This window comes from Daucus carota, chromosome 3 (genome assembly GCF_001625215.2).
Source record: "Daucus carota subsp. sativus chromosome 3, DH1 v3.0, whole genome shotgun sequence".
Taxonomy (NCBI): Eukaryota; Viridiplantae; Streptophyta; class Magnoliopsida; order Apiales; family Apiaceae; genus Daucus; species Daucus carota.
Window position 1 is genome coordinate 15,126,534 of NC_030383.2, and position 9,567 is coordinate 15,136,100.

Consider the following 9,567-nt stretch of genomic DNA (forward strand, 5'->3'; position numbering starts at 1 on the left):
TTAAAAATATTAATCATAAGCTGAAGGAAACCAGTGTCTAAAGGAATCAATATCGATACCAAGATTTGTTTTTTTAAAGTACGATTAGAATTGGATATTAAATTTATTTTTAAAAATTAAAGGTTAGGCTGCTGATCAGTCAGACACTAACCCCGAGCAGGTCCCACCATGCTCGTTTACTGGATCCAAGGCACACATTGGCCTAAAGCGACCACTCATCTGGTCTGACCATTCATTTGGTCCAAGTTTAGAAAACTATCCAATTCTATCACAATCAAGATGATCAACAATATTATTCAACAAAATAGAAACATCAACATCATAAATAAAATTTTGAAGCAGAAGCAGACTACTATTCAAAGTGTCTCAGATGGATCTCAAAGGAGGAATGAGAAATATCTTCATGGTTTAGCAAAGAATCAAATATTGCCTCATAGGATGGCAAAGCATATCAACGTGTAGCATTTATATGAAGAAGGGTTCTAGGTTCACAAAAAGAATCCAAGTATAAATGAATGCTGTTAAGATCAAGAAACTGGAGTTTATGGAAAGAATCAATCAACTGTAAGGTATATGTCATAACAGATGTTATTTGGGGTCGATCAACTGGTTACGGTCTGAAAGAAGAGTGATTGATAACTGGTTGAGGTATCGAGGGTATATTTTTGAAATGAAATTAGGTTCTTATGGTAATCATTTAGAAGTTTTAAAGATGGAAGGTTTACAATTGAAATAAGTTTCGTAGCAGGTATCAAAGAATCGGTCAAAGGTTCAAGAATCAATAAGGTAAGTAATCCATAATATAGTTCAAGAAATCTGGTTGAAGGTTCAAGAATCAATAGGATAAATAATCCATAAAATAGTTCAAGAAATTTGGTTGAAGGTTCAAGAATCAATAGGATAAATAATCCATGCGATAATTCAATAGGTCACAGGACTTCATCAGAAAGTTCACTAAATAATCACAACAGATACAACATATAATTGAAGGAAAGTCTGAGGGAACTTGCCTTATATAGCTGATCTCAAGTTTCAACTACGCTTGCTCGCTATACTACTCTATCACCACTTGCTTTCCCTTCCTACGTCTCGCTTCTTCTGCTAATCACAACAATTCTTTATCAATATATGATCTCATACTATTCTTATCATCCTTTATTCGAAACGAGCTTCTATCTACCCTTCGTTTCACCCAAATCCGATTTACGGATCAAAAGATATGTCAAACACAATTTTATATCAATCACGTAAACACATAACATATCAATCAGATAGCACATAGCTCATATCACATAAAATATTTAATAAAATATATTTTTCAAAAGAGGTTTGAAGTCAAACAGACTTTTCTGGTATTTATTAAGAATTTTTAAACATTTTTCGGAATTAAAACGGGTCAAAGAATCATTTTATAAATAAATAATCAATTTTGGATACTCGAAATCACGTCCGAAATCATTTGAAAACAATTAACGAGCTTCAATCATATTTTAGAATAATATTTTAAAGCTCGAAACTATTTTTCAGAATTTAAAATCATTTAAGATTATTTAAAATAATTAAATCTAATTAATAAATCAATTAAAATCAATTAATAATTAATTAAAACAATTAATCAATTAATAATTAAATTAATTGACTAATTATAATAATTAATTATTAATTAAAATTAATTAACAAATTAAATCAGAATTATTTTTGAATTAATAAATAATTAAAACAATTTTTGAAATTAAAATAAATGATTTTCGAAATTAAAATTAAATAAATAAAACTTTTAAAAGATTTTAAAAGTTCAAGGTTTGATTTGCAAACTTTGAAAACTCCAGGGTTTAAAATGACAGAAATACAACTTGGGTGGCTAGACTTCACCACCTCCAAAAGTTCAGGGGCTAAACTGCAAATTTGCAGTCGCCGCCCCTGACTTCGCCGGAGGTGGCGATTCCGGCCACCAACAGCCTCCAACTGATGCAGATATGGAGTACTCAGCCTCCACAACTAATCCATGCAATCAAATTCACCAGACACAGCCGGGATCGACCGGAAAAATCAAGAACAATCTCGCCGCCGGCGAGATTGTTTCCAGATTCCGATGAGGTCGGATTCGACCTCCTCCACCACGATGCTATACTGAAATCGACTCCTTTCAACAGCCTAAACGTGTTGGTGACTTCAAAATCAACCCAGATTCACCATATAATAAACTCCCAAATCGAATTAAAATTATTCATATGAACTCATAAACCCTAATTCCTAATTTCGAAGATTAAACCTCAAATTGAACACGTTATTGAACTCCAAATCAAGCATATGATATACCAAAATGACCAGGAGAACATTATCTACAACATACAATCATCAAAACACATAAACCACTTCAAAATCAAAAAGCCCTAATTTAAGCTTATTTAATTCGAATTTAAAACTCAAAATCCAAACCCACCTGATGATTCTGCACTGATTCTGATGTTGGATTATGATTCTACTTGTTAAAACCTTCAATTTGAGTCCTTGAACGCCAAAATCCGAGTCCGATAACGCGTCCAAATCCTCGTTTGAATCTCAAGAACACGAAGAACTCTCTCGGGAATTTCTCGGTTTTAACTGGTTTTATGATTTTCGTAATGAAATAAAGTACGGTTAAGAATATTTATACTTATGAATAATTAGTACCCCTTTGGATCATATATGGCATGAAAATACAATGTTTAATAGCTTTATACTAATAAAACGGGTCCAATCGGTACCGGTTTTCGAGATAATCATCAAGACGGGGCTTTTTAATCGGTCATTAGTATGCGGGTCCCACTGTCATTATTACAAGATAAGGATGAACATAAATATCTAGTTTCGCGTTTATCGAGACAAACAGATAATTATCGAATACCGAAAACTCCGCCGGACCGGCTCCAGAACAAACTGTACTCCGGATCGAAAAAGTCAAAACATGAAAAGTGTCCGGAATGGTCAAATTAAGCTAAAGGTGAATTTTGTTGAAATTTTCGGGAAGTAAAATCTCGGTACCGTTGTAGGTTGACGGTTTTCGAAGAATCCAAATAATTAATAATTAATTGAAATATACATAATTAAATCCGTAAATCCAATATAAAATCATCTGACAATACATAAATCGATATGAAAATATCTAAATAAACTATATTTTGTACTGAACATATAAAAATTGATATTCCACAAATTTAATCAAAAATACATAACTAAATTAATAGAACAGGAACCAATTAATTCACAGAAATTCATATAAAATTCATATAATATTCATTAATCATTCAAATAATTACACGGATAATCCCAGATGTTACAATTCCCGTCCCTCGAAAGCATTTTATCTTTATGGGAATATATTTTAAGTATTTATTCAAGTTTTAAGTTTGGCCACAATCCCTCTCTGATAATTTTGAATGAATTATCGTATTTTATTTGAAACCCGAAAACCTGATTTATCGTTTTAAATCCAAATAAAATACTTCCACTTGCCAAAATGACTTGAAACTTGAGATTAGCCAATTAAATATTATTCTTAGTGCATGGTTAAATTTTCGTAATTTTCCGAGAACTTTCATTTCGGAGCGTTTTCTGTCTGCCGACCCGATCACTCGCTGAACGTTTGACCAAGCTAGGGTTGACCAAAAATTATCAAAATTTCCAGAATGCCATTTTATGATATTCTAAGATTTATCATATTTTTTACGTAATTTATTTCGCCCGTTCGAAATATCGCGTTTTTAATGTAACGGTTTTTATCGGTATCTCGTAAAGCGTGTCTGTCTTCTAGTGCATTAAATGCCCTGAATTTTTAGTCCAAATGCTGGTCAAGAACACCTTTTTAGGTGTGGGGGACAAGGGGACAAAGTGGAGTAGTGGCCAAGGTATGGTTAATTACCATTTGCATTTTTACTTCTACTTTTCTTACATTTACCCCACCCATTCTTGCCTATAAATACACCCCTCCACCCATTCATTCTTCCCAAGCTAATAGCCAAGTATATGCTGAGATTTTAGAGAAGAAACACTCTCCCAAAGTTTATTCAAGTACCCACTTCTTCTACTTCATCTTTAAAACCTTCGATTCTTCATATATTCCGATACATACAAGGTTTTAAACCCCGAAGCTTCGTTCCACCCAACCAAGCCTCGCTCATCTTAGCATTTTCATAAACCACTCTTTTCGACCTCCCGAAGGGCTGCCCAAATTCGTTCGTGTGCTTAAAGTCGTATCGAACCTCCGACGAATTTCTCCGGCGAACTTTCGTGCATTAATCGTGTAAGTGGTTTCTTTTAGCTTCAACTATCCGTGTCTTAATCGACCATTTTCAAAGGGCTTTTTAAACAAATTTCTCTTCATCTTAAGCTCTCTTGATTTCAAAATACTCGAGTTGGCCACTCGTTATTATCGGGAATATTGTGCACTAACTTTACTTGCTCACTAACTCATATTTGTGCTCCCATTCCCATCACTCCCATACCCTTCTTGTTTTAGTGAGAAACCCATTTTTCAGCCCTGTGCTCGGTGGGGATATCATTGAGATAAGATACGTGGTATTACGTGTTTATTTTCCGAACGTGTGTGTCGGGTGTGATTTTACTTGTTTCGGTGGTAAACCCCGTTTGGGCCTTCTCGCTATCGCGGGGTGTTATCCGAACAAGCTACTTGGTTCGATTGCGTTCGTGAGAGTGTGTGTGATATATCTTGCTCGACTTCGACTCCGTCTTTTCAAAACTCACTCATCACTCGATCTTATTAAAATCAACAACTTATATTTCTCCGCGCGATATAATTTGTTAAAATTGAACCAACGACTTAACCACCATACTAAAACGTTATAATCGACTAACTTCAACGTGGTTAAAATTCGACTAAAACTTGCGGAACCAAAACTTTTATAAAACAAGGATATATTTGCTTGTGGATATTGTGTTCTAACTTTTGCAGTGAGGTGAAGTGAAGTGAGGTGATCTTCGTTCTAAGACCCAAGTCTTTGACGTATTGACGGGGAGTTGATAGTCATCGCACCGTGAAGAAGAGGAAAGACCCAAGACCTAATACCTAAGATCCAAGACCGGCGAAAGGTTTAGAAGTACAAAGACCACTGGAGGTGCAACGACTTTGAGGAAGTAACAAGGATAGTTACGTTCCGAGACAAGTCTTGTTATTTACATTTATAGTGAGGAGGTAACGAAGAGTTACGCTCCAAGATATATATTTGTAAAGGCTTCTCCGCCTACTGTAAAGGAGTTCTTTATAGTAGAGAAAATCTCGAGTCCGGGGAGGAGCTCGGGGACTGGACTAGGGGTGAGTGGACTCCAAGGGTTGAGTTAGCCACCGCGAACCAGGATAAAATCGCTCGTGTGATATTTTCCTTTTCTTTTCTTACACTTCCGCACGTAACTGCCAATACTCTCGATACAAGTTCTAAAGAAGGGGTGAAAACTTTTTAAAACGACATAAATATTTTTAATTGGTGATTAAGCTATTCAACCCCCCCCTTCTAGCTTAATTAAACCATCTATCGGGACCTAACATAGGTCAATGTCAATCTCAGGAACAAAGTAAGATTTATTTTCAATCTTATTGTATCATCAAATTGATTTAGATTTGGTTCCTGAGAATTATTTATATTGTTTCTTTTTGAAAAGGACTGCTGTGAATGGCGAAGCTGCTCATAGAGAGTCCATAACAACTGCTGCTGCTCAGAGAGCTACTAGGTAAGGAAGATTTTTATTTCAATTTTATTGTATCACCAATTTGATTTAGATTCAGTTCCTGAGAATTATTTATTTATTTATTTTAAGTAGGATTGCTGTGAATGACGAAGCTGTTCAGGACCACGAAATTCCACCTGGGTAAGTATGTTGTTATTTGACAAATTAGCACTTTAAAAACATGACACCACATATTATGGTATAAATCTCCTCTTAATTGCATTTGTTCTAGCAACTGGATTATGTTCAATTACTGTAAGTTAGGTAGTTAGCATATATGATAATTATCCCTAAATCTGTACTTGCATTGCAAAAATCCAGTTTGGTACATTACTATATTACCATGATATGGAAAGCTTGTCAAGCGAAGATAAATTCCTTGATTTTATTGAAACCGTTATTTGAAATATATTGGTATGTTAGATTAGGTTTGCAAGAGATGGTGGAATATCACCATATAGATTGGTATGTTTAAGGTCTAACCAAGTAAGTTTAGTTAGTTTGTGAGGCCAAGAAAGATCCCCAGAGTTATCGAACCTGTTAGATGCAACTGATAAATACCTTAGTTGGGTCAGGTTACCAACTAGAATTGGTCTAAAAAAACAGCACCCTCTGAGTCGCAACCCCACCATTGATTGCAGATTTCCGATTGAGTCCAGTATGTTACCAGAGAAATCTGTGAAATCAAGGTCCAATTACCTGAAAGGGCTTGTGATGTTACTCTTGAAGGTAACCATTCAGATTTTGATTGTTAACAATCCAGCCTGGTAGACTGGAAATTATAATGGCAATGTGAAAGCCTCCATGCAAATAGTTGAATCAGGTTTAGCATCATTTATGTCTGGGCTCTCATCTTCTCTGTCTCTATGACATGCATGATAGAAATATAAAGCCAGAATTGTTGGAATTAAATGAAAATAATGAGTTGAGCTTTATATTGTTCTTACTTGATAGCCCTTGTTTTTACCAGGAATTAGTTAAAAATGACATATGATGATGTGGAGGATATATATATATATATTATATGTTTGTGTGTGTGTGTATGTTTTTATGTATGCACGTATGTATATATATATGATTTGGGTATGCTGTGAACTACAAAGTTGTTGAGAGTAATATATATATTTCTTAAGATTTAGGAAATTGATAAATGTGCGTGGCTGGACGGTGATGGACGATGCTTACTGCATTTTTGCGTAAGTTCTTCCTTCATTTTTCTTCGCTTTTCAGTATACGTGTTGTGGCTTTTGATGTGATTTTGTTTATTTAATTATAGGGATGACTATAAAGAAAAAAATCGTGAAAAGTTTCCACCAACCCGAAGCGGACTTGGAGTATGATCTCATTCTTTTTTTCTAAGTTGCTTTTTAGTTTGAATTCCTTTATTACTGAATATTATTTTTGTGCTCTTTTCATCATAGATGTCAAAAGAGTGAGGGTCATGAGTTCTAAGGTAAACTAGTTTTGCTGAAATAGTATGTGGCAATAGATTTTTTTTACCACTCAACTATTAGGTTTATTAGAAAGTAGTCACCGAACATTTAAATAATTAAAATTACCCATGAATCTTACATGCATTTTTGTTTTTAGTCATTCGGTTAAGTATGAATGACATGTCCCTTAAAATTGTTGATATGGACTTAGCCATCTGACGAGGTGTGATAAATAACTTAATAGAATATAGTCATTGAGAATATATATATATGAAATAATTCAACAATAATTCAAATATCATATGTTAATTTTATTCTAAAATTTAGATTTATAAAATTTGAGAAAATCAATCATATGAATAGGTCTTAGACATACGTAATTAACAAGACAGTAGTCTGGTCAATAGATATTTATCTTATAGAACAATTAATATAATTTATGGGAACAAGTAATAATAGTGATAGATTTGTAACACTATATGAAGTTTCGAGTCATCTCCTATTGAAAAAAAATTCACTTATGTTATATCATCAATCCATTCAACACTAACGTCCACATCAACATTATAACGGAATAATTGACAAAATGACTAAAAACTAAAATTAATATAAGTTGTAATTAATGATTTGAAAGTTAGTGGTTACTTTCTAATTGAATCAACAGTTGAGTGGTAAAAAAATTATTTTCCTTATAGAAATGTTGGGACATTAAATCTTAATTTTTTTCTTATTTGCAGGACAAATTCCCGTATGTCAAAAGTGCCAAAGAAAATAAAAGCTAAAGGACTTACCAAACGACCTTACTAGTTTAGAACTATGCATGTGGGTGCTCTCTCCCCCTTTCCTTTCATTTTTTCATACAACTTCAAAATATTTGAATTCCAGCTTACTGAAAGTTAGATATTCTCCCTGGTGAATTTATTTTTTTGTTTTAAGTTATTATTCAGTTATGTGGGTTAACCCTTTAACTGAAATATTTCACGGACAAATACTAATTTGTAGGGCATTTAAGCCTAATTATTTTAAAAATAAAAGAAGTTAGATATTCTCCCGCTATGACTATTTTTCTGTTTCATTTTTTAAAGTTCCTCGTACTACAAAGTGAAACTTCGAGTTTTAGATTTGTATACTCTATCGTGTTCCGTTTGATTCAAATAGAGCGTCCTAGTGTTTAGGTGGTATTAATTAACAGCAATGTCTTACTGTGAGAGATAAATGAATCATGAAAATATTTGTTGTTATTAGGCAGTATACTTGCATGATTATATGTTGTCACAAATTATTTAAGCTGCCATCTTATTATCCTCGGTAATTGGACAGAGCTGCTCCACCTTTGCTAGATTTTACCTATCTGAACAGCAATGATTAAAGCACCATGCTTCAAGCTGAGGACATAGTTCAATTTTATATCTCTGCTTTATGCTGCCGTGTTGAGCTTACTCTAATCTTTTTAATTATTTCTGAAGGTCAATGGAAAAGATATCCTTTAGATTGATAGATTACTTATATATCTCTGATTGTAAATGTATTAGTTTTTATCTCGAATGAAGTTCATAATTGTCATGGGATTAATATATTCATAAATAAGTTAAGTGTATTAAGCTGCCTTTAAGAACTCCATAGATTTAAATTTTAAATCCACGGTTTGTCCAGATAAAAAAGTGCTAAACATTTGTGCTACATGGCAAGCTTAATACATTGACCTGCTCTCTATTTATGGTTTGTGTTATATGTTGCAGATGCAAGTCTACTTGGAGGAATGCTAAAATAAAGTTGCTTGGGGGAATGCTGAAATGAAGTTGCTAGCTCAGAAGTTGGGAGTTTAAGATTTCAGACTAAGTTTTTATTCTTGTTTAAACCAGGATCAGTTGGTGGTACTATCTATGTTTGATTGTCAGACAACGTAGTTTTTTGTTTTTTAATGCAAATTGCAAACAAGACAGCAGCTTTAGTATGAGACACTTCTGTTTCACACTTTCACTCGCCAGCATCAGGCCATTAGTTGCAAGTTTTTACATAATATAGTCCAAAAAACATGGGGCAATATAGACTCCGGGGTATTATTAGTTGCACCCTCAGCATGCTAACCATCACCACTAAGCAAGCCACCAAACTCAATCTGATTATAATTATTCTCTGCAAGTAAAATCACACAATTATCTAGACCAATACTAGCAGCACATAGCTGATCAAAGGAAATGCAGATTTCGGATAACAAAAATCTATTGAAAACATACATCTACACCTTTGTATACGTTTACCAAATTTAACATCTTAATCAAATTGTATTAGCTCTAATTCTTTAAACATTATCAGAATAAATAGCTTTGTTCAGAGTCATAGCACTTAGCAGTCCAAACACACAATTCGAAGCTAAAAATAGAAATAATCCAATGAAAACCCCTCTCATTTT

At 33.7% G+C, this 9,567-nt stretch overlaps 1 long non-coding RNA gene across 2 annotated transcripts; it reads left to right on the forward strand.

Annotated features, from left to right (window-relative positions):
• The first annotated feature begins 4,005 nt into the window (after window positions 1-4,005).
• Window positions 4,006-9,087, forward strand: LOC108213906 (uncharacterized). 2 transcript variants are annotated; one of them, XR_010289804.1, is made up of 7 exons: window positions 4,006-5,724; window positions 5,812-5,862; window positions 6,855-6,917; window positions 6,998-7,055; window positions 7,143-7,174; window positions 7,892-7,976; window positions 8,894-9,087. It is a non-coding gene; the product is annotated as an uncharacterized LOC108213906 (long non-coding RNA). The 2 variants fall into 2 exon arrangements; XR_001805404.2 differs by having other exon boundaries at window positions 5,815-5,862.
• Window positions 9,088-9,567: the final 480 nt, after the last annotated feature.